Source organism: Dermochelys coriacea, chromosome 2 (genome assembly GCF_009764565.3).
Source record: "Dermochelys coriacea isolate rDerCor1 chromosome 2, rDerCor1.pri.v4, whole genome shotgun sequence".
In the NCBI taxonomy this organism is placed as follows: Eukaryota; Metazoa; Chordata; order Testudines; family Dermochelyidae; genus Dermochelys; species Dermochelys coriacea.
The window spans coordinates 268,533,287-268,558,747 of record NC_050069.1 but is presented as its reverse complement, the minus strand read 5'-3'; the positions used below and the strand labels follow the sequence as shown (position 1 = coordinate 268,558,747).

At 45.2% G+C, this 25,461-nt stretch overlaps 1 protein-coding gene across 14 annotated transcripts in view; it reads left to right on the top strand.

Moving 5' to 3' along the window:
- Window positions 1–4,372: 4,372 nt before the first annotated feature.
- Window positions 4,373–25,461, top strand: part of LOC119851297 (SREBF chaperone) — a 111,553-nt gene continuing 90,464 nt past the window's right edge. The window contains exons 1-3 of one of the 14 annotated variants that reach the window (XM_043509798.1): window positions 4,887–5,349; window positions 7,438–7,581; window positions 8,590–8,671. The gene's annotated coding sequence lies outside the window, so the exon portion shown is untranslated. Of the gene's footprint in view, window positions 4,488–4,621; window positions 5,350–7,437; window positions 7,582–8,589; window positions 8,672–13,140; window positions 13,314–15,957; window positions 15,970–17,221; window positions 17,297–25,461 lie in introns of those variants that run through there. The other 13 variants (XM_038390923.2, XM_043509794.1, XM_043509801.1 and 10 more) reach the window with 13 other exon arrangements.

The following is a 25,461-nucleotide window of genomic DNA, read 5'->3' as shown; positions in this document are numbered from 1 at the left end:
GCCCATCAAGATATTGGGAATGTTCTCCATTGAATACTAAATTATGATATTTTGCTGTTCAGTTTGACCTTTATCTCCAGCCTCCTTAATTGCTGAGTTTGCGAGGCCCTGCACTCAGCTTGATGGCATTTGTAGGTTTTCTGTTTGGATGTAACACAATGACCTTTTGAACACTGTGTCCAATCAATTCCAAATGGTCAGGGAATGTTCTAAATCTCAATGGATAGGACCATGAACCCACAGAACAACGAGTTCCCATGTCCTTAAAGGAGCCATATCTCAGAATTTGTTTTTCACTGGAAATGTTCCCATTAACTGGAAGCCATAGTGCTTTCAGCCAGCCCTCCTCAAGCCTTCATTTTGAAAGGCTGGGCTAGGTCAGCATTTGGATGGGAAACCTCTAGGGAAATGCAGGTAGTGTTGATTCACTAGGTGGCACTCTTCCAAATCAGCCCCAAACCAATGTTGCAGCTCAGGTGGCCACTCCCACATCCCCAGAACATTGGACACTCCAGTACTTCTGGGAGCAGCATGAGCCTGGCCCCACTTGAGTGATCCCAACTCCATCAGTGTGACCTCACACGCATGGTGCATACGAGGTCACTCTGGTGGGGATTGGCTGTCGTGCTCTTCACAATGGTGTCCCCTGCCCGTCATAGCAGACAAAAGCACATGCAGTTTTGCCTCAGTACTGAAGAGGGGGAAATCATTTAAAATCTGGACAAATAGCCTGCCTTGTTGCAGCACTGGGGTCCTGTGTGCACTGCTGGAAGTGTTGTCTTTCAAGTCCTGACCACATGTGGTGGTTAAAGATCCCATGTAACTTTTTGCAACAATAGGAGTATTACTTAACCCCAGTCTTGGCCACATGTTAACTTGGGTAAGGGTAATTGCATTCTGCCTCTCTACGTTCCCCCCCAGAATTTCAACTGGATAATGACATTTGAAGTATGTCTACAAAAATGACAAGTATTTAAAACAAGACAGCATTTAAAGCACTTGCTAGCAGTGGCAAACCTGTAGCAATGTTATAAAAGATGGTACATCCCCGGATTAGGGGAACTCCTTGAGCAAAGGCATAAAGTAATTTAAGCCACCGGAAACTGCAGGATATAGAGGTTAGTGCTGTGTATAATGTGGAATATCTTAGCCTCAGCTGAGGAGATGGGAAAAAATGTGCCTCAAAAGTAGAGCATTGGAGAGGTACATGGTACCTTTTAGATTCCATCTTTTCCCTCTGATTTGTCCTTCTTTGCTTCAATCTTCTTTCCTCTGCTTCTCTCTCCTCCACCATTCCTTGGCCTTCTTTCTCTTCCTTGTGACTAACACCATCCTTTCATTGTCTCTGTTCATTGTCTTGTGCAGGTAGGGCACGGGAATTCCTTTGTTTTCCATGTGTGGCTTATATAGGGCTTCTGCTGCTGCCTCTGCGAGATGTTCTAATGGGACATGCATGACCTAAGTTATCTGATATTGGCTGAACTCCAACCCTACTCTCACTCCAGTGGCACCAAATTTGTATGGAAAAGATGTCTTACTTTTAATAACAGGTTCAAAGACAGCTAAATTGCAAGAAGCTGGCACTCTTTTCTGACAGCTTATTGGGCAGCTGCACTTTGCAATGACCTCCTGCACAGAGGCCTGGGAGGTCATGATGATCCAGTCACAGTGACATAGTTGAATTGTGCTACAGCAGACCTGAGCTATGAGCTGGTTATTTGCAGGCACCATGTGCAAGTGTGACCTACTGAAATATCTCATAATGCCTTATTAGTTCAGCTTGTCTCTCACAACTGTAACCTCATCTCCCAGAATGACACTGTGAGAGGAAAAGTCAGACCCTGCCTCCATTAGATGAGTTCCAGCTAAGGCCCTACTCCTGCATACCTTTAAAAACACAAGATTGGGGTTTGAGGGCTTGGCTACACTTGTGAGTTACAGTGCAATAAAGGAGCCCTGGGCACACTAGCTCACTTCCAGTCCACACTGGCAAGGTACGTAGAGCGCTCTGACTCCGCGGCTACAGCGCTGCTGGTACTCCACCTCGGCGAGTGGAATAACGTTTGCTGCGCCCCTGTTGGAGTGCCGCAGCGCCAATGTGAACGAGGTGTTGCTTTACTGCGCTCTGATCAGCCTCCAGAAACGTCCCATAATTCCCTTAAGTCAAGTGGCCACTCTTGTCTTCTGCAAGAATGCGGAAATGCCCTGTCAAAGCTCCGTTTTAGGAGAAGCCGGCTGCTTATCAGCTCTGAGAAAAAGCAAACATTTACTGTTTGCTTTGAGTGAGTGGGGGGGGAGGGGTCTGAGTTTAAAAGACAGCATGCTGACACACTCTCAGCACCCCAAAAACCCACTCTCTCTCCCCCACACATACAACACACTCCCTGTCACACTCCACCCCCCCCCCCATTTGAAAAGCACATTGCGGTCACTTGCATGCTGGGATAGCTGCCCATAATGCACTGCTCCCAACGCCGCTACAAATGTGGCCATGCCAGCATGCTGTCAGCTGTCGGTGTGGACTGACTGCAGCGCTTTCCCTACTGCACTCTCCAAAGGCGGATTTAACTCACAGCACTCTACATCTGCAAGTGTAGCCATGCCCTGAGAGAGTCCCTTCATTCCATCTTGCTGCCTTCCCTGCATGAAACTAGCTTCCCTTCATGGAGTAGCAGTAGGTGTCAGGGCTGACATCCCCTGAAGCTGGATGGGGCGTTTCCTGGAGCTATCCTTGGGCCTACAGCCCTATAGCAAGTCATAGTGGGAAGTCTGTCTTTACAATCATGAGGCTCTGGAAACTTTTTCTCTTTTTGTAATGGTAGTTTAAATTCTGCAGAAACTAACATGGACACTGTAGCATCACAAAGTACCACCCTTGCCTAAACTATACCTTACCTGCCCGTAGCTGACAATAATGGCGTATTGAAAACCCTCATATTTCTCTTGGTGCTGATCTGGGCCGCTCTCTGATTTTTCTGACAGCAGTGGGGGAAACACTGAAATATGTGTGTGTATATATATATATATATATATATATATATATATATATATATATAAAAATTAGGAAAATAATATTCCCTTAAGTAATATATGTGACCTTATTATTTATCATTGCTGCTAGTGGGAATGGTTCTGTTCCTCCTAGATTGTATTTAGCTTACCCTTTGTGCCCGCACCCATGGCTGCAGCACTACTTGCAAGGACTGAGAGCCTGGAGGCCATCCTGTGACACTTAGAACAGCTTGAGGTTAGGCATTGACCTAGTCCATGACAGTAAATGGAGTATTACTATGTGTTGACCAAAGCCGGCCTGGCATGGATCTTTTAGACTTCAACCAGCTGTTGCAGCATGGCATGATGAGCTGTCCTGACCTGGTCTCTGTACCTGTCATGATGTGGTACTGCACCACATCCTCACCTGATCTGTGACATCAGGTTTGCACAGCACCATATGGCAATGCAAGTAACTCAGCCCTGGTGCTGTGTGGCTTACCTTCCTGATCCTTTTAGAGTAGCAGCCGTGTTAGTCTGTATTCGCAAAAAGAAAAGGAGTACTTGTGGCACCTTAGAGACTAACAAATTTATTAGAGCATAAGCTTTCGTGAGCTACAGCTCACTTCCACCAAATGCATCCGATGAAGTGAGCTGTAGCTCACGAAAGCTTATGCTCTAATAAATCTGTTAGTCTCTGAGGTGCCACAAGTCCTCCTTTTCTTCTTCCTGATCCTGCCCCTGCCCCTGCACGGTTTCCAGCTCTCAGTGCCACAGGGGTATCCCATCCCTGCCTGCAGTGCCCTCTCAGCCCATCCCTGTTCCCCTGCCACCCCGCATCCCAACGTGTAGCGGACCCCAGTGCCATCTGGCCCCTGCTGCCGTGTGCTGTCCTATCCCGGGCGCTGGGTGGTGCCCTGTCCTCCAGGCTGCATGGCATCCCCCAGCCTGGGGTGGAGGCATCCGGGCCCTGCGCCACGCGGCGTCCCGTCTCTGTCAGCAGCCAGAGGTTGTCCCTTGCCTGTTGCTAACCCCGGCTGCAGCAGCAGCCAGGCCCCAGGCGGGGCTCGAGCCTGGCCCTATTGCCTCCACCCATCCCCCTGCTACGCGGGGCCCGGCCTCGGCCTGGTGGGCGGGGGCAGCAGACTCCGGGCTCTGTCTTGGCCCACAGCCCCCCCCCCGGCCTGACCCTCTCTCGGCCCCTGGCCCCCACCGCACTGACGGGGCGCCGGGGCGCCGAGGCCCCGCCCGCAACGGGCAGGGGGCGGCGCCGCTCGGGGCACCCACCCCACGCAGGGACGGAGCCCCCAGCGCCGAGAGAGGGAGGGGCGTGGCCATGGCCTGAGGGGCGTGGCCGTGGCGGGAGGCGGGGCCCAGCCACCCACCCCGGCGCGCGTGGGCGCGGCTCGGCGTCAGGGTCAGAGGGGAAAGGTCAGAGGTGAGGCGCTGGCCCGGGCTGGGATCCGAGCGGCGCGAGACCCGCCCACCCCCGTGCGGTGAGAGACGCGCGCGCTTCGCCCCCTCCCCTTTTCGGGCCGTGGCAAGAGGCTCGAGCGCTCTGCGGGGCCCCCCAGCGCGAGCGGTGACCGCCCACCTGCGCCGGGGCTCTGACACGTGGGGCGCGGAGGAGCGGGGGGAGCCCCGCCCCCTAGCCCTGAGGGGGGTGGGGGGCCCGCCAGAAGGGGGCCCCCCGCTAGCGGGGGAGGGGCAGGTCGGGCCGAGTCCCCCGTTCCCTGCCTGGGTGGGTGGCGCTACCGGTCCGTGTCCCTGCGCGTGCAGCCGCCTCGCGTGGGGGAGCCGGGGGCGGGCGGGACACCCCGGCCTGTGACGTGCGCCGGGTAAAGCCGGCGGGGATTGTCGCGAGGCCCCCCTCCTTTCCCCCCCCGCTGGCCGGGGCTGTCGGCTTCACAGCGGGCCCGGCCAGCCACGGCCATCCGCCCGGGCAGGGTGTGTGTGTTGGGGATGCCCCTGGGAGGAGACAGATCTCGCCCCTTCCCTCTCTCCCTGAGCCCGGGGTCCTTCGGCTCAGGCGGAGCGGGCTGATGCCGGAGAGATTTTTGAGTCGGACTCTTGCTTCTGGTCCTGGGGCCTAGGTCTCCCACTACAGGAGGGGAGAAACTGCCTGGAGAGTTGTTTAAACCGTCGCTAAAAGGCCTGTCCTGTGAGGGGGTTAAATAATCAGGAAAGCGGGGAGGGGGCATGAAGCAGCACAGGGAAGAGGGAACAGAGAAGCCTCCTGCTAACCTGGCCTGTGGTGGAGAGCGGTCAGGCCGCTTCTCTGGACCTTAAGAATGGCTGAGGAAAAGGCTCAGTTGCTTACGGTATCCGGATGCTGAAGAGAGAAGGGGCAAATAGTAGGTATGGGGAGAGTGAAGAGGATCAGTCACCTGGATTAGTTCTTAGAGGTTTCTACAAAGTAAGGCTGGGGGGGGGAACTCCATCACCTGAGTCAAATGGAAGTTAGGCATATGCTGAGGACCCTCTGCTGTGTCTGCCTGCAGGAACAGGGGATGGGAAGGGGGGGGGGGGAACAGAGCAGCCCACTGTTCATTCCTCTAGAGGTGAGCAGGGAGTGGTGACCCTGAGCCGTTCCTCCTTTTGCAGGAGGCGTGGGTGGGGAAGGCATGGGGGATAAATAGACTCTAAGCAAGGACGTGTGAGAGAGAGAAAACACAGAGAAGGTAGGAAGAGACCACACCGTGATCTGGGAGTGGAAATAGGAGGATGGAGGGGGAGAGAGAAGAAGTTAATTACAGATGCTGAAAACCAAGAAAAAGATGCAATCTGATCAATGAAAAGAAAGAAAAGAGAGAAATTAACAGGCAGTTAAGAAGGGAAAGAAGGTCTAATAAAGTCAGACATGAAGTAAGTTACTCAGTTATTAAGTAGACTTGATTGACAAGTGAGAAGTATTTGATTATCACATTAAGAGAGCTAAACTGTACACTCCATTGATGACGGGGTGTGATAGCACAGGGCTATTTCACTCTCGCCTTTCAGCTCTATTAGCTCTAGCCTTTCAACTTGTGTTAGATTAGTGATTTTTCAACAGGTGGTCTGTGGACCACTTGGGGGTCCACAGACTATGTCTAAGATTTCCAAAAGGGCCTGCACTTTCATTTGAAATTTTTAGGGGTCTCCAAATGAAAAAAGTTTGAAAACCACTGGGTTAGAGAAACTGTTTCAAGCTCTGCAAAAGAGAAGGAGGGTGGCTTCTGGAAGGAATGGGGAGGCAGAGAAGCTGTTTGAAGACTGGCCAGGTCTGCACTACAGACCTATCGCGGTATAACTACATCACCAGGGGTGTGAAAAATCCACACTCCCGACCGACATAGTTACACAGACCTAACCCCCTGTGTGGACAGTGCTATGTCGATAGGAGAGCTTCTCCTGTTGATGTCCCCACAGCCTCTTGGGGAGGTGGATTAACTATGCCAATGGGAGAAGCTCTCCTGTTGGCATAATAGTGTCTTCACTGAGGTGCTACAGTGACACAACTGCAGCGCTGAACTTGAAGAAAAGCTCTGAGGTGATGTGGTTGCGTGTCTCTGTGCGTGGTGAGTAGAAATAGTTGGGCCTTTGCTGGGAGCTGGACTTGGGGAGGAGAAGCTGTACCACTTGATGCCTTTTCCCAAAATCTCTGGATGCAGCTTCCATTTATTTCTAGAGGGTTTTAAAATACAAAGGAGCTTCCTCTTTGCACTTATCTTGCCTCTATTATGATAAGTCCTTTGTGAAACCAATGACTGCCATAGCAACACATGAATACAATAAAATTAGGGTTACAGGAACTATTGCATGATGCAGCAGGTGGGTCAGTTGGTGTATTCTTTTAAAAAGGGAACATTGTTTGGGTTTATTTGTCTTGTTAGATATAAACCATGCTGAAAGTCTTGCTATTAGTCTTTGACTCCCCTCACAAGAATACTTAGCTTTCAGTGGTTAATTGGAATGGCAGATATTAACTCTGCTCCATATCTTGAACTACAAAGTTTTAGTTTAGCAGGATGCTTATTTTTTACCTTTCCAAATATGTGGCTTCAGTAATCTGATGCACTAAAATTATAGAAGGGCAAAATACAATCAGTTTGGCTTTACAAACGTGAAAGTGTGTCCTGATATTCATAGTCAATGCATCTGGTCAAATTAAATCTTTACTGTAGACAATTGTTGGAAGAATTTTTAAATGTTCCTTTTATTGAACTAAAGGGGTTGCTGGACATGCCTAGTTTCAAACTTTTAATGAATCTGCAGAGAGAAAAAAATGACTTGATCAAAGGGCTGGAGAAGAGTGACAGTCTTTGTTATGAGCTAAAGATGTGTAGCTTGTCTCAGGGGTGTGGTACACTGAAAACTATTGGCACAGGTATGTCTCAGAGTGTGAAAAATCCACACCCCTGAGAGATACGGGTATGCCGATGTGACTCACAGTGTTGACAATGCTAGGTCAACGGAAGAATTCTGTCGAGCCAGCTACTGCCTGTCAGGGAGATGGATTGGCTACCGTGACAAGAGAACCCCTCTTGAATTGGGGAGACCAGAACCGGACTCAGTATTCCTGCAGCAGTGGCACCAACACCAAATACAGAGGTAAAATAAGCTCTCTGCTCCTACACTGCCCCCCGTTCAAGCATCCCAGAATTGCATGAACTCTTTTGGCAACAGCGTCACATTGGGAGCTCATGTTCAGCTGATTATCCACCACAACCCCCAAATCATTTGCCAGTCACTGCTTTGCAGGATAGTGTCCCCCATCCTGTAAGGATGGCCGGCATTCTTTGTTCATAGATATACACATTTACATTTAGCCATATTAAAAACATGTACTGGTTGCTTACACCCAGTTTACCAAGTGATCCAGATCACTCAGAACCAGTGATCTGTCCTCTTCATTATGTACCACTCCCCCAATTTTTGTGTTACCTGCAAATGTTGTCAGTGATGACTTCAGGTCATTGATAAAAATAGTAAATAGCATAGGGCTAAGAGCTGATCCTGGAGGGACCCCACTGGGGAAAACATCTACTCAGTGATGATTCCCCATTTACAATTACATGTTCAGACCGATCAGTTAGCCAGTTTTTAATCTATTTTGTGTTGCATTAAATATCTGCATATTATAGTCATGCAAATTAATTACAGCATAAGGGGATGCAGCTCAAAGAAATTGTGTATAGGGTGAGCAAAGGAAAACTTAGGTTGAATATTCAGAAACCTTTTTACAGTGAAATCTCTGGCCTTCCTGCCTTTTCACTCTTCTATCCTGACCAACACATGGCTGCGAAAATCCTATTCCTTGCCTGCTGCTTTCACTGTGTCCAACCCCTTTCCAAACCCCATCACTGTCTTCCTTCCATCTGTCTTACATTTAAGCTCCTTCTTTGTCTTTAAACCACTACCTACCCAACTTGTCCTCCATCTACCATCATGCTCTCTTTTCATTCTACCCAATCCCTGCAAGTAACCACCTTTTCATCTCCTCATGGAAAGCAAAGAAAATAAGTTGTTCGATCTGGTGCAGGGTCTCTGAGGGGGCAGCTGTGGGGGATTCTTCAGTAATGCAGCTCTGTGGCTTATGATCCGTAGAAGCCCCTCTAGCTCAGAATCTGTAATGATTCCTACTCATCTGAAGAGTCCAAATCAAAGAAGAAAAAGCAACAGAATGGGACTGCGTACTGTGTTGAGTGTTCAGTGATTCTTTGATGCCAGCCCTGAGGTTGGGGCACCTGCTCCATTTACATAACTCTTCACAAGGAGCAACAAGAGTCCTGTTTCTGGGACCGGGGGTTTCATTGTGAGGGAGCAGACGGCCTCTGAGTGTGGGAAGAGGAGTTGCATTTCTTCTTTGGCAGTGGTTAAATTAATCTTGCATGGATCTTTGTGACAAAGGTGCCTGGGGAATAATAGGTATCTTGTTCTCAACAGCAGCAGTCTCAAAGTCAGACTAGTTATGTAACAAAGTCGCTTTAAGCAGTGTTTCACCAATGGATGGAGAGACTTGAATAGTGCTTGCTGCTCTCAAAAATCAAATGTCTAATCTGTAATTCTTTTTATATGAAAAAAAAAGGAGGACTTGTGGCATCTTAGAGACTAACAAATTTATTTGAGCATAAGCATAAACTTCATCGGATGCAAGTGAGCTGTAGCTCACGAAAGCTTATGCTCAAATAAATTTGTTAGTCTCTAAGGTGCCACAGGTACTCCTTTTCTTTTTTGCGAATACAGACTGACACTGCTGCTACTCTGAAACCTCTTGTTATATGATTATTGTATTGTTCAGAATTAAAATAGAGGATCATCTGCTCCTGCAAGGTGCTGGCTTCCGCAAGAGTTCTGAGCTTCTAGCACCTTGTGTATTCAGGCCTGTGAAAAGGTATTTTTGTAATGTAGAGTCTTTTTGAAAGTAATCCGTTGCTATTGTGAGTCACCTCACAGATACTTGCATTTCAGTGGAGTGTGAAATAACTCAATATGTCTGTACAATTGCTTAGTAAGTTTGTAGAGTGCATTGAAATTCCATTTTGTTGAAAAGTGCTGTTATACATTTTAAAAAAAGTTTTAGTGTTTGAATGCCAGGTGGCTTAAGGTGGTAATACAGGGAAATAAATGCTGAAGGCTAACTTTTTACTTTGTGGGCTAAGAGGTCAGATGTACGCTCAGCTTCTCTTTTCCTTCTAGCACAGCACATAGCTCTTTCTCTGGGGAGAGCACCTGTTATGTCATAGCTGAAATTCACAAGAGTGAAGAAATGTATGTGACTGAAATAACTTTGCAAGTCTAATGCCTTGTGTACACTTAAAAGGATTTGTCAGTAGAGCTATTATCAGTAAACTCCCCTAGTGGAGACACAACTTATACCGGCAAATAAGCTATATGAGCAAAAAGAACTCATTACATGCCAGTTCTCCAAAGAGAGTAAGCTATACTGGCAAAAGGACTTTCTTGTTGATATAACTGCATCTGTACACTAGGGCTATTGCTGGTATGGCTCTGTCATGGGAATGACTTTATTTTTCCACACTCCTAACCAAAATAGCTATGCTACCAAAACTTTTATGTGTATCTCAGGCTGAAGTACATGAGTTGTACTGGGTCCAGCTAATGGAAATGTTACTTAAGACAGGAAAAGGTGCTTTTTTTCTGCATTGCATTATACAGGGATTTTAGAAACCCTAGGTGCTTTTCCTATAAACTTGTTAGAATTTCAGAAGGTTCTTCAAATTCAGAACCATGATATTGCACAGCTCTGAAAAATATAAGGTAAAATGTGTAGAACAGTTGGTTGAAGGGGTCGTATACTCTAATAGCTAGAGCCAGAGGACTGGCTCTTGGTTTTAACTCTGCTGGGCTTGATATGGACCTTGAGCAAATCACAATCTCTTTCCAGGTTCCCATCTATGAAGTTGAGGCTTGGTTAATGTTGGTAAAGCATTCACTTCCACAGCACCTTTCACCTGAAGAACTGAAAGTGGGGTTAGTAGTAATACCTGGTGTCTCTGTGTGCATGTTCTTGTTCTAACAACCACCAACTTCGGCTGGCTTGCTCACAAAAAAAAAATTGAATCATTTTGAAGTTTCCAGCATATTCTACAAGACAAACCACACAACTGAAAGGCTAAGGTATGACTAAGCTCATAGGATAGTCCACTCAGTACCAACTCGGAACATTACCAAAGTTGACTAGTGAATTAAGTGAAATGGTGTGCTGAGGCAAAAAACAAAAATGTTGGTGGCACAAAACCTGATCCAAGTCTACTTGTCAGCAGCACAAAGACTTCCTGTAGGGCTCTCCTGCTCTTCTATCCCTCCTCCATCAAAACCATACAATAATGGCCAGCATCGTTGTTCTACATAGCGAACCAATTAATTAATCCAGATGGCCTAAATCAGTCATTGGATCCAAGCATGGGCTGCTGTGACTAGCTTTCATCCTACTCTGAAGAAAATCCCTTCTGAATACAAGAGGAATTGGTCAAGGCATAAAATTCAGAAATGGATCAGCCCAAATTAATTGCTCGATCACCCCTGAAAGGGTTAGATCCTGTCTCACTGTAATAGCTGTTGTAAATATTTTGAGCTGGTACTTGTGAAATAGGTGTCACTCCTGGCTGATAAAAGACCATGGAGAATTGTGCTTGCCACTAACAGAAATTACTGTTTCCTCCAGAAAAACTAACATGCCAACTTCCTTGAAAAATATAATAGTCCACCTGATCCTCAGAAAGCCACCACTGGATGTAGAAAACCTCTCCAACCCACCACTTCTAAGCAAAATCAAGAGGAGCCTCCTATTATGACGGGAGGGAGAAAACTGAGAAGTGTGATAAGGACTTCGCTGTGAGATCTAGTTTAGCTGAGAAGTGCTTTAAAAATTCAATGCAGTGCCTATGCAGCCCCAACATTGAGCTACTGATCTAGAGACAACAAAAGTGCGATAGCAATTTCCTGCATCATCACTTTCCCCTCCTGTAGAATACATTTGAGTATTGCATAAACAGTCTTTCCCTTTCTCCACCAAAAAAAAAAAATTGCCCTTGGAAAATGAAAAGAAACCCAAATGAAATATGGATGTTCTCTTCTGTCATGGTGAAATCCCCCTTAACAAGGCTGCAGCAATAGCAAATATTTTGTTCAAAAGTGTACCCAAGGCCACTTCTAGGAAGGAGCATGATATGCAGAAATGATTCTTGGTCCACAGAATTTCTCCACTCTGTTTTTTGTTTTGTGTTTTTTAAACTAGAGGGCAATAAAGACCACAGTTTGTTCAATTTTTATCTTGCTCTTCCTGCATCGGGGACTCGCCCTTCATAATGAAAGGAGCCATGTGCTCAGGATAAAGATGGAGGCAGTGCCAAACTTTTACCTGAAACTGGATGTAGGAGTAAACAGATCATAGAATCATAGAATATCAGAGTTGGAAGGGACCTCAGGAGATCATCTAGTCCAACCCCCTGCTCAAAGCAGGACCAATCCCCAATTTTTTTTTGCCCCAGATCCCTAAATGGCCCCCTCAAGGATTGAACTTGCAACCCTGGGTTTAGCAGGCCAATGCTCAAACCACTGAGCTATCCCTCCCCCCCTTATGACAGTGCAGTTGGGGAATTGCTTACTTAAGAGACAAGTGAATCTTTTCTGGGTACGCTGGGTACACATATAATACATAACTGATGTGTATTTATATTAGTTACAATAAAAACTGCCTTTACGCTGACGGTGTTATCCAAAGACTTCAGAAAGGAGTGGGGAGGTAGATATTATCCCTGTCCATACAGGTAGGGAATTGACTTGCTGAAGGTCAGAGTGAGGCAGTGTCAGAGCAAGGAATAAAAGCTCAGATCTTGTGCTTTAACCACTTGATTATAATGCTGCTCTGGCTAGTGGGGCAACAATACACAGGTCCTCAAAGAACAGAGATGTCTCATTGTTTCCTTATGCTCCCTTGTCTCTCTCTCCACTTGTTGTCTCTTGTCTTATATTTTATATTGTAAGCTCTTTAGGGCAAAGACTGTCTTTTTTTTTTTTGTGTGTGTGTTTGCATAGCACCTAACATGATAGGGGCCCCAAACATGGACCAGGGCCCCTAGGCACTAGTGCCTAGGGGCCCCAAACATGGACCAGGGCCCCTAGGCACTAGTGCCTAGGGGCCCCAAACATGGACCAGGGCCCCTAGGCACTAGTGCCTAGGGGCCCCAAACATGGACCAGGGCCCCTAGGCACTAGTGCCTAGGGGCCCCAAACATGGACCAGGGCCCCTAGGCACTAGTGCAATGCATACAATAAATGATATGGATGCCGCTCTATTTCAGCCAATCATTTCTCCTGTTTGTTGAAGACCGTGTGGGGAAGGGACATAAGAAACTTTTTAAAACTAGAGGGAGAAGATGCTGGGCTCTGTTTCAGCATAATAATTGGTGTGCAAAAGTGTGTACTGGTCTTGGGTGGTTTTGTAATTCTCTCACATCTGTTGTGGATGTGCTAAATTGTACTTCCTGCCTTCAATGAATCGTGTGTGTGAGAGAGAGAGAGAGAGATTAAAAAAAACCCACCAGGATGTGATGGTGGAAGTGTTACCTGACGGATGCATCCCCAGCCTAAAAGTACTTCTCAGTCAGACATACATGTTGGTCTTCCTTCATTGGTCTCGTTTATCAAAGGTCTTGGCAAACTGAAGAGAGTTACTGTCTTATTTAATAATGCTCAAAAGTATGTTAGGTGCTTCACGGTACAAATAGAAAGATATGCCCAGAAGCTTACAACTGAAGTGTTAACTTGAAGTCATGGCGTGAGAGGGAACATGAGCAAGATGATGAAACTTAGCTTTGGTAAAGTGTACGTTATTTGTAGACTCTAAACTGAGAGAAGCAACCAATGATCTGGGGACTGGAGGGATTGATTGACTGTGGAAAGAGCTAAAATGGTATAACTTGGTGAAACTATATCCAAGAGGGGGATAGAAACCTACAAAGTGGTGGTGAAAATTGAGGGGTGGAGTTTAGTTAAGGCCTACAAGAGGATAAATAGCAATAATAATACTTGGCACTTCTAATTCCTACAGATTATTTTTCATGGAGATGTATTTTAAATTTTTTAAACTGGAAAAAAATACATTTACAAGACAGTATGTATTGCTCTGGCATTTTGGGGTGTAATTGGAGCTGTATGCTTAAACTATGGTGGTGTTTCCTTGTATCCAGGAGACAGTTTTTGCATGACTTGACTACCATAGCTGGAATTTGGAAAGAACTTTCCCTCCATGTCCACAAGGGCATGTTAATGGGATTCTTGGTGTATTTTTATGCTTTCCTCTGTAGCACCGAGCAGGTACCTGCTGAGTATCAGGTGGGTCTGTTCTCCTCCATGATCAGTTGCAGAGGGCAGTGGTAGACCTTGCTCCTTATCGCTTATAGGTTCTCAGTATGCTGCATTTCAGAGTGCAGAAGATGTAATTGCATATGGTTGTTGCATCATCCTTTTGATTCTTATAGGGCAGGTGCATTCCCTAGCCATTTGCTGTGAAGCAGCCACATTGATAAACAAGAGGAGGCTGATTATTCCATGAGTAGTGACATGATCAGACATTATACAGCTTCCGTTAGGTGGTTGGTGAAGATCTCCCCATAACTTCATAACTGCAGAATCCGTGAACAAAACCAGTTCCCCATGTTTTACCTTCTGCATGGCGTCTAAGTACAGAGTCCCTTCAAGTAATGTCCAGGTCTGCCCATGCAGATGGTGCCCCCTAATGAAGGAAATGAGACCCAGTGTTATGTGATGATGGCGATAGGCCAGTTGGGATCTGGTAAGTAGAGCTGATATTTGTGTCAATAAACCTTAAATTTCTGAGTAAGGCTATTAGCTATGGCAGTCCTAGGCAAGTTCTGCTTCTGCGATGGTGATAGTGGAGAGAAATGGACTTGGCTAAAACTGCCTCTTAGTAGCCTGTACTACCAAGCATGGCTAGCTTCAGGACATAAACGGTGGAAGAGGCTGTCAACCTGGTGTGGACTGATACAATGAATGTTGGCAAACTACTACAGAATGGCTCAGTAGAAATCCTGTTTGATGAAAAAAATCCCTTAACAAACAGAGCAATGGGACTGTTTTCTGAAGGGCTTGATGACATTGAGAATCACTTAACACACTTATTGAAGAGGCATGTCCTTGTGGGACTGTGCAGAGGGCAGGTTCTACACTAAACTGATACATAGCTCTTTCTGTTGAGTCCTTCAGTAAAATGTGATGGTCTGCATCTCTTCTCTATACCAAGCCATTGAACTTCTCTCCATGTTCACTTTGCTTTCTGGAAGCATCTGAAGCGCAACGCTTTGGGGTTCCCCATTTCTTCTCTTGCTATGATTTCAACACCTGGCTTAATCCTGCGTAAAAGTCAAGATTTCTCTAAAGCATACTGGGTTTTGCTTTACATAACTAAGATTTTGTAGTTAGAATTTAGCTGATAATTTTATGTATGAGGCAGGATAAATTCCAGCATGCACTCCCATATCTGTACTTGCTGTACAGATTTTTTTTTTTTATTCAGTAATAAAAATTTGACAGTGTTGTAAATGGCTATGATTCCAGCAAGCCATGCTGGAAAAAATTATCTCCAGTAAGAAAGGTACCATTCTACATCATTTTTTCTTCCTGTTAAATGTGGTTGTAGGAAGAATAGAGGGCTGCTAACCTGGACAAGCATTTGCTCAGAAGTGGTCTAAAGTAGTAGCTTTGTAGAAAAGGGAGCAATGCTGGAAAAATAAGTCTTCTATTTCATATGATGTGGATAGAGGTTCTATTAATCTCCCTCTGGCTAAATCCAAAATGAGAAGTAAATTTGTAAACAATGTTGATGTCTCTTTCAACTGATCCTTCCATTTCTTTACTGCCTTTCATCCAGAATAGCTGGATTTCAGGGTATGCCCAAATGTGTGTTCATGTCATCCATACCAGTCAGAACAGCATTATATGCCATTTTATGACAAGAAGCAAAGAACACCTAGTCCAACTGAAAGTACAGAGGGACATTCTGGCAAATGAGAACCAGTGTAATTACTATACTTAACTCATTTGTCCTGGACAAATTTAAACTTAATGCTCTTCTGTTGTGGAGTAGAGGACCACGGGATGTCCCAAAAATGAGGGCTGGTGCTTGTGTCTTGTGCTACTGTAAAGGAATCGGCACTTTAGGTTGTTACTGAGATCATTCAGCCTCTTTGTAAGATCAAGGGTTGCTTGTTTCAGCAGGTCCATTCTCTTTTTTTAAAGCCTGTGTGAGGCCAGCTTACTTTACTTGCTTGTGTTCTGAAATGCTGGCTATTTTGATACTGATCATTATTTCTCAGCACCCCAAGATGTGGTAGGTGCCTTTCAAAACAAGCAAAGCCATGGTCCATACTTCAAACAGCTTGCAGTCTAATACATCCCAAGACTTGACTGAGTGTTATAGCTGAGGGGAGAGGATAGAAAAGGGTGGCACCAAGAGTGACTACGCACTGAGACATGTATACATCTTAATGGTATGGTCCCTTAATTTTTTTCAGAGTAGCAGCCGTGTTAGTCTGTATTCGCAAAAAGAAAAGGAGTACTTGTGGCACCTTAGAGGCTAACAAACTTATCTGAGCATAAACTTTCATGAGCTACAGCTCACTTCATCGGATGCATCCAATGAAGTGAGCTGTAGCTCACGAAAGCTTGTGCTCAAATAAGTTTGTTAGTCTCTAAGGTGCCACAAGTACTCCTTTTCTTTTTCCTTAATTTTTTGTTTCTTAAACTCACTTCTGCCATGAAGGTGTGAATATTTTTTTAGAGGGATTTGAATGAGCTGAGGGAAGTGGCTTGGGGAGCAATTCGAAGCCCAAGAGGCATGGTGGGAAAAGCTGTGGAGGCATGGTGGGAAAAGGATAAGCAAGAAGTAGCTGATGTTTGTTGAAAATGGTTGCTGTTTCTTGGTGAACCACATGAAAGACTACCAGGTCAGATATATAGGTAGGAGCAGCTTGCTGTTCTTATCTTCAAGACTCTAACAGTTAGAGCCTTAATTTGATGTGCAGTGCGATAGGGGGCTAGGGACCTGGCTTGATTGACACTGTGGTCCACAGATAGTGATATGTTTTGGATTGGAAATACGTGGTCTGGTTCCAGTAGTTGTGATGTGTGTATCATATGATGAGAGCATGGGAAGGGGCCCAGTTCAAACCTAGTTACTGAGTTGATCACTTGGCTGATGTTGTTTTCTGGGGGTAGGTGGGAATGGAACCTGAAATGAATTTTAGATTCTCTGCACAGAACAGATTCAGAAGCAAGGCTCCAAAATGTCCAAAGAGCTGAGTCAGTATTCACCCACACAAGACACCAGCCCCCAAAGGGCCAGTGCTTGGGTTGTGATTTTCCCACAGGAAACGTTCTGTTTCACTTGGCCTTTGTGTGTCTGCACTGCACAAAGCATGCTGTTCTCGCCATGGGAATAGAAGCAGAGAACAGCAGCGTGGTGTTATGAAGCTGACTGTCTAGCAGGCTCATGAAGGGTGATTAATGTCCTGAGCACATTCTTGATTTTTTTCATCTCTGAACCTCTCTTTAGAGAAATGGCTCCACTTCCCACCCACCAGCCCGCGTTGGAGCAGATGTCAAAATGTCAGTTCAGACAGGAGACTTTTTTTTTTATTGGGTGATTGGAAGGTTGGGTCCCATGGGTTCTTCTTTCATTTCCCCTCTCTCTTATTGTTGCTGCTTTTGGAGCATCTTTCAGGCTGGGAGAGGAGAGCTCCTACTGCAGCTGCTGTCAGTGCTCTTCCATGGATCTGCTTTGGTAAGTGGGGGAAGAGAGGCTATAATGTCTAGCAGCTCCAGGTGACGGATCAGCTAAGCAACTTGTGCAGTGGCTGCTTGTATAGAATGCTGGCCTTGGGCCTGAGGCACCTGCTCCCTGGTGTGTACCTGATCTAGGGCCCAGAGACCTCCTGTGTCTCTTGTAGTTGGTAGCAGACTGTGGTGGAATTCATTTTCATCTCCATCTTCTTTGTGAACTCTTGCATGTTCTGAGTGTCAGGTAACTTGTACAGCAGCCACCTCTGCAGAGAATGCTGCCAAGAGACTTCAGAGATCCTTGGCTGCTCAGTGAAGACGAGTTCAGATGATAGACCCTGGTGCTAGAAGTGCCACTTGCAGATGCTGTGTGTTTCTGGGGGCACAGCACAGGACTGTGGTGTCCTCCTATGCAATCTTATCATGACAGCAAGTTTGTGTCTGTACAGTATGTAGAGATGCATGTCTCATTCTGCCATGTAAGGAATGCCCTCTGTCTTGTAATGGCTGTCTATCTAGCCTGCTTTGGCTGGAAACTGAGCTTTCGGCACCTGTTACTGAACCTGTGATTCCCATGTGACAGCACAGTTTTGGAATGGGATGTTTCATCCAGCCCCAAACAGGATCAGTCCAGTTATCGTCTCTTGTTTTGAAATGACTTTGAAAGTAGAAGTTATTCTGTAGTCAATTCCCTGCTGATCTCTGGGGATGGACGCTGCTGGGAAGGTTATCGGTCTGGTAAATACACTGCAAGTGAATGCACCATTAGGAAGGTGAATTCCCTCGGACCGTCCATGTGCCCTGTTTAACCTTCAGAGCTGCATTGTACGGGAATGCTAGCCAGCTTTTTTTGCTTCATAGTGGGCAAAGGGGGAGAGAAGTGGAACAACCTGTACAGATCTGCATTTTTTTTTGGTGAGTCCCTCCTTTTTCTGAAATAGTATGCAGCCAGAGCTTACATACGCAACTACGCAGCAAAGGTCCCAGCATATGCTGCTTCTAAGCTGAGGGCTGGTCCTAATGGAAGCATGTGTTTCCATCATGCGAAGTAGAAGGGGGATGTCGGGTCTCTGTCTACTTGCTCTACAGTATGTGCAGACTGTGAATGTATTTAGGATACATTTTACACTCCAGTGGGGATTCTAATAGTCAGCAGTGTAGCATGATGTGTCTATTCACCACTGTTGGATGAACTCCAACCCCAATCTCGTATCCCCATACTAGGTGTTTTAAATAGATGTTGGCAAGTTAAAAATCATATTTAAGGCAGAATCATCTAGCTATGTTTCTAAAAACAGTAAGATTAAGTGAAATGAGTACTTTAAAAAAATTAACTGCTTTTCTCGAAGCTTGAACAATGAATATATAGTACTTATTTTCACTGTCATACTTGCCCAGTCTTCTGGTATGTGTTGCTAAGACTGCAGAGGAATACTTAAATTATTCTTCAGTTTTTTTGTGACATTATGGAAAAGTTAGTTACAATGAAGTTTTTTGAAAACTTAATTTAGGTTCAACTTTTTTTTTATCTGTTAGTGTCCTGCTAAACTGGCTCAACCTTGTGTTCAAGGATTTGTTCAGAGGGGAAAGTTTAGTGACCAAAGCATCAGGTTTGAAATGCGTAGGCTGTCTGGAATCCTTGGAATCAAATCCCAGCAGGGTTGATTCACCTTGTCTTCCTTCTGACATAGATAATCAGAGTTCTGTGAAGCTTGCTGCGTGTGGCTCTTTCACGTGGGACCTTAAAACAGTGTTGGTTTAAAAAAAAAAAATCACGGTGTTTTTTCTCCCCCATGTCTTTAGTAAAATATACCCTCCACCTCTACTACTGAGTTCATGGTGCGCCAGTGTACCTTACTGCACCCATCCATGCCCAGGGCGGCTGCATTTCAGTGGTGAAGGGATGTCTTTTATATATGGAGTCTGTAAAATGATTTTCAGGGTGAAAGGAAGAAGTGCAGAATATATAATGCTGCTGCTCAGTGAGGAGGAGTGGTATATGTGTGCAGAAGAGTCATCCAGCAACAGTTACCTCCCTCAGGGAGAAATCCTTTGGGTAATCTGGGAATCTCTCGCTTCCCTGGTCAATCTGACATTACAAGAACTTGGAAACTTTCAGCCACTGTCTGGTTTGGCTAGCTTTACTCTTGGGATTATCAAGAGTGTACAAGCCACATCAGAAATCTGAAATGCCGCAGGGTAACGGGGTGTACTCCTTTGCCTGCTGAGCCACGCTTCGGTGTTGGTCTGTCTAGTCATGGCTTTTTTCAATTGGGTGGGTTTATGGCCAAAAGAAATAGCCTGTTCCTCTTCTGTGCTTGGGAAGTGTTGCAAGCCTGATGATTTACATAAAGTATGTGGAAATGGGAGAGAGGTATTTTACAGTGCAAGACTTGGGCCAGGTCTACACTAAAAAGTTAGGTTGGCTCAGTTACGTTGCTTAGGGGTGTGAAAAGTCCACACCCTTGAGTGACATAGTTAAGTTGACCAACCCTCCAGTGTCGACAATGCTAGATCAATGGAAGAATTCCTCCATTAGCTTTGCTACTACCTCTTGGGGAGTTGGATTAACTGCAGTGATGAGAGTGTAGTCAGTGTCTACACTGAAGCACTGCAGCTGTGCTGCTAAGCGGTCTAAGTACAGACAACCTTTTTCAGTATGAAGGGTCTGTCACTGTTGCATACTCTTCATTAAACTTTGTACGCTACAACTAGCTTCAGTTAGGCTTATTTTTAACTGTTGATTGTCACAGTTCAGGGCAACTGCACCAGTATTCCCCCCCCCCCACGGTCCACCAGGGGCACCTAATTGAAGGTTTCTGGCTCCCAGCTCTCGTCTCTCTTGAGCAGAGACTCTCAACTCTCTCCCTCACTCTGTGGAACTCTTTGCCAGAGGATGTTGTGAAGGCCAATACGATAACGGGGTTCAAAAAAGAACTAGGTAAGTTCATGGAGGATAGATCCATTAATGACTGTTAGCCAGGATGGGCAGGAATGGTGTCCCTAGCCTGTTTGCCTGAAGCTGAGAATGGGCGACAGGGAATGATTGATGATTCCCTGTTCTGTTCATTCCCTCTGGGGCACCTGGCATTGGCCACTGTCAGAGACAGGATACTGGCCTAGATGGACCTTTGGTCTGACCCAGTATGGCTGCTCTTACGTTCCTGACTGGGGTTTGTCTAGACTGAACAATTCCCCTGCCTATGTTGTGATATGTCCAGCAACCAGACTGCCCAAAAGGCCAGCATCTGTGCTTTGCTTTCTCTCCAGAGGGTTATGAACAGTGTATTGCCAGCAGTTACAAGTTACTATACCCCTCTTTCTAAGCAAGCACAATTCTTCTTAAGGTGAATGCATTACAGAGATGATGTATTAGAATCAAGAAAAGAACCCATGTGCATACTAAAAAGCTTATCAGAGGTCACTCCAATTCCCCATCAGGCTCTGATTGTTGTCGGTCCTTCACAACCTACAGCTGGGTTACAAGTTCGTTATTGTCTCAGATTCAGAACCAGACCAACCATGAATAGTCCAGTCTTTCCTTTATGTAGCTTGAGTTTCGTCTTGGCCTCATAATGTCAGCAGACAATGGCCCTATCCTCAGAGCATAGCTTCCAAAGACTCGGTTTCTGCATAAATGGAGGTGGGGAATTTGCATTCACCTCCTCCTAGTTATTCCCCAGATAAACCACTTAACGTTTTTTGTTCTGAAAGTCCATTCTTTTCTGGCAGATTGTTCAGTATAGTCCTTGTAACCCCAGGTCTTGTATTTGTCAAATCTCCCCCCCCTTGAGAGATTACATACAATTCCAGCCCACAACAATACATAAACCATTCATTTAATACAATTGACCCCAAAGATTCTTAATCTGAATTCAGTTAGGTCTCCCAAGAATATTGCAGGGTATTGCCATGTCTGTCACACTGATAAAAATTGCCCAAGTGACATCCCTCTAGGCTGTATCCTGTGTCTTCAGAACATGTACAATGCATGCAGTGGCAGTGCAAGTTTTCCCACTCCAAGTCTCAACCCAGCCACGGACGGACCAACCTCTGGTGATAAGTCTGCTTTGCCTCTCCTGATACTGCCAAAATGAAGGTGTCAGCTCTGATGGTAGATTTTTGTAGTGTGGACACATATACGAGGAATTGATCTGAAATCCCAAGATTCATTTCATATTGGTCCCTGAACAATCAATGGACATATGAACTATTTGTCACTGGTCACCCAGGGGGTCAGGGTCCCGTTACCAATTCCCTGATCTCTCTCCTCTCCATAGGCTGTTCATACCAACACAGAGATGCTTTCACATGTAGGAGCTATTTTGGCCACTGTTGACTTAGTCTGAGTTTGAATTAGTTGGCTGGAGATGAAAGCCATCAGTTTCCCACAGAAATTTTTGCGTAACTCAATTATGCTGTTGTAGCATTTATTTCACAGTGGCATTACCAGATCCCCTAAGACACAGTATGGTAGCATACAACTGATCTGGATAGGTTTTCTTCAATCAAATGGACCAGGTTCAGCTCCATTTCCATTGCATACTGAATTTGGCCCATTGTTTCTCAACATGCTTTCTAACATTAAACTCCTGTAAAAGGGCTTTAAAGAGAGGAAAGTGACTCTTGTCTGAGTGACAGTTCCTGATAGATGGGTAATGCAAGAGAATGAGCTACTGCCAGCTTGGATAGTCAGGGCAAGCCATAGTGTTTTTAGAAAAGAGATGAATGAGGAAATAGTGTCTGGTATACTGCTCCAGTATGGAAAAGGGCACAGGGAAGGGAGTGGGGGACATGTAATGAAAGGGCTGTCCTTAGGCAGCTTGTGTATACTGACAAAGTTCTTTTGCTTACTAGTAGCAGCAGCAGTATACAGTAGAATGTAACTTAATGGGGTGATTACCTGACCACAGAAGTGTAAGAACAGGTCATGATCATCTGGAAGAGAGGTTGGGCCCTGGGGTGAATGGAGTGCGAGTGCTGGCTGTTCTTTCTGCCCATATTGCATTATGGGAGAACAGCAAGAAATGATTTCACTGCATCCACATGAGACTTCTATGACCTCGTCTTTCTTGAGGTACTCTGTAGTGTTAGATACTGCTTGTCAGCCAGTGGGAAAGCTCCTTTTTAATATAATCTTGTAAGCATTTATGATGTGTAATGACTTCATGCTTAGGCATTGTGATGTCATCGGGTCTCCAGCAACCTGCACAAGACCAACTATCCAGTAGCTCTCATCCTATTGCTCTGGCCATATTTCACTTCCTGCATATGGAAGGAAGGGATGAAAAGTCATGGGATAGGAACCACCACTTTCCATCTCAAACTTTTGTGGTAAACTAAATCTTACGTTAGTGAACTGTGCTCCCTTGACAGCCCAGGAGACTTCAGTAGGCGTACTAGATGGCAGAGCTGATTGAAAGGTGCTCTCCCTAGGGAAACCAGTAGCAGAATGTCCTACAGAAGTTCAGCTCTCTTCCCGAGGGAAGGTCCATCCTTATGAGTGAGGCACACTAGTGGGGAAGCTAGCCCTGCTACTGCCTGTTGGTGAATGGAAGAGTCCTATCTCCACAGCTGTCCAAAGAGCGCAGTTCACCAGTGTAAAATTTGCTTACAGTTTTGCAGGCAAGCTTTGCTTCCCTTCAGGTGATGTGGCTTGCAGTGCTGCAGTGGTTCAGAAGTGCTATTGCCATCTCTTACTGTACCTGGGAGAGGGGAGACCAGGCTGAGGAAACAATGTAGTTTCTGGCTCCAGTTTCTTTGAATCTTCTTCCATCCTATTTTGTAGCATGAACTGGTTATAACCTGAATTCTCCTCTTCTGTGAAGCTGTTGCAGCATTGGACTGGCACTTTGTGGTGAGGCCACAGATGCAGCACAATGTCTTTTGATAGACTGTGTAGCAAGACTGCTTTGAGAAATGTTTCTCAAGCAATAGTGGTAATGTAGTGTTGTTGCGCCATAATTTCTTAATAGCTGGGTGGGAAAATATAATGCGGGTCTGTCCTTAGGCAGCTTACAGGTACCGATAACCGTCATCCCACCCTCAGGGCTCTTAGGTTGTTACATTAATTATTGTTTGCTGGGTGTAAGGATTGGTAGTTAATAAAGCATTGGAATTGCACTGAGAATTGGCTTACCTTGATTATCACTACAAAAGGGTTTTTTTCTCTCCTGCTGGTAATAGCTCATCTTACCTGATCACTCTCATTACAGTGTGTATGGTAACACCCACTGTTTCATGTTCTCTGTGTATATAAAATCCCCCTACTGTATTTTCCACTGCATGCATCCGATGAAGTGAGCTGTAGCTCACGAAAGCTCATGCTCAAATAAATTTGTTAGTCTCTCAGGTTCCACAAGTACTCCTTTTCTTTTTACCGAGAGAAAAGCATCTTAATTTAAATCACACTTGAGGCAGGTACTGGAATTTTTGTAATCCTCTAACAGTAATAATGCTCTGTGCTTAAGAAAGGAATGGATAAAAGATGTACAGAGTTATTGTTTAAGCACCTTTTTATCTGAAGATCTCGAGGTGCTTAAAAAGCCCAAATCTGGCTTCTGTTCCTGGCTCTGTTACATGCTTTGTGTGCTAGGGCTGTGGGTCCCAGTCATCACTGATTTAAAAAACAAAACACAAAACTGCTGTGAAGTGAATGGATGGAGCATGAAGCTTATGTATGGTGGTTCACATACCACAGTGTGGGATCCCCTATTCTAGGACACGTTTAACTTCAGTGTACCTCCATTTTTTACCATTAGTAAAATGGAAGGAGTACCTCACATGGGGATGGTGGTAGTTTCATTACATGTCTCTGGAAAGTGCAGTGAGATCCTTGGATGCAAGGTGTTCCAGAAATGCAAAATACTGTGTTATGAGCTTATGAAAGAATTCTTTAATGGCCTTTCTATTTCCATGTAAGCTTTCATTGGGTGGTTATGCAAGACTTGACAAATCCTTTTGTTAGTGGAGAGTAGGAAACGTTCTCTGAATAAGTGGGTTCTAAGTCAACAATAATTTCAGACTCAAAGCTTGTGGGGTCTTTTAAAGAAGTCTAGCCATTATAGTTTGTGAATGTGAACTGATGCAACAGTCTGCACACTGATAGTTCTAATGCATGTGCTCCTAACACTTTCAAGAATTGGAGCAGAGTGAGACTGACCAAAAAAAAAAACGCCCCCACCCCCCTATCTTTAGCTAGTGTCCTGTATTTTTTTCAAGACAGACTACTGGTTGCTGGGCTGGTGTTTACTGTAAAGAACTTCTCTAGCCCCTACTGTCTGAAGACTTCACATTTTCAAGAATTAACAAATGTAGGTTTCTTTCTGTGAGGACAGTATTACCTGAATGTAACAAGCAGAGAAAGCAAAGACACAGTGAAATTACATGACTTACTCAAGGTCATGAAATGAATCTGGTGGAGATGAAAGTAAAGCTCAGGTCTTCTGACCACCAGCTGGTGCTCTGCTGTTTAGAAAATGCTCCCTCCCAACAGAATACTATTAATGTTAGTAACAAAAGTTACTGATAGAAGTTAATTTTAGTCCAAAAAAAGTAACTTCTGTGAGCAAGATGTTCTATAACTTAAGTAGGATATGCTCAGTGCTCCTAAGTTGCTTCTCTCTTGGCTGAAAAACACTGAGGTGTTTGTTCTAAGCCATGTGGGATTCAACAGGTCAGTGATACAGCGAGCCAGTGCCTGTTAGACATCCCGTGCCAATCAGATACAATGACTGACTCTACATCTTTGGCGTAATAGAATGTAAGGAAAGCAGCAGATGCTTGAGCTTTGGGAAATAAACTTTCTTTTCCTGCATCAAGTACTAGGAGACTAGTTCTAGATGTCTGATTAACATGCCAAAAATGCCAGCTGTCCCCAGAAAGCAGCAGGCTGAGAAGCCAAAGGGAAATTAAGTGGCAGCCCTTCTCAAAGGGTGAGAGTGCAACTGTTCTTCAGTAAACTTTGGCTTCTGTTTGCACAGATTTGCCAAAACAAACAGGCAGTAGTGGGTGTACAGGTATAGTGGATAAATGACCTAGTTGACTCCCTGTTTGGGATAATGATGTTTGGTCTCTTTTGTAGGAAGGTTAGTATTGGGAGCTCAGTTTTAAACTGACAACAGTAACTTAAACAGGTTTGCATATTGCTTTGACTGTGCTTGGTTTCTC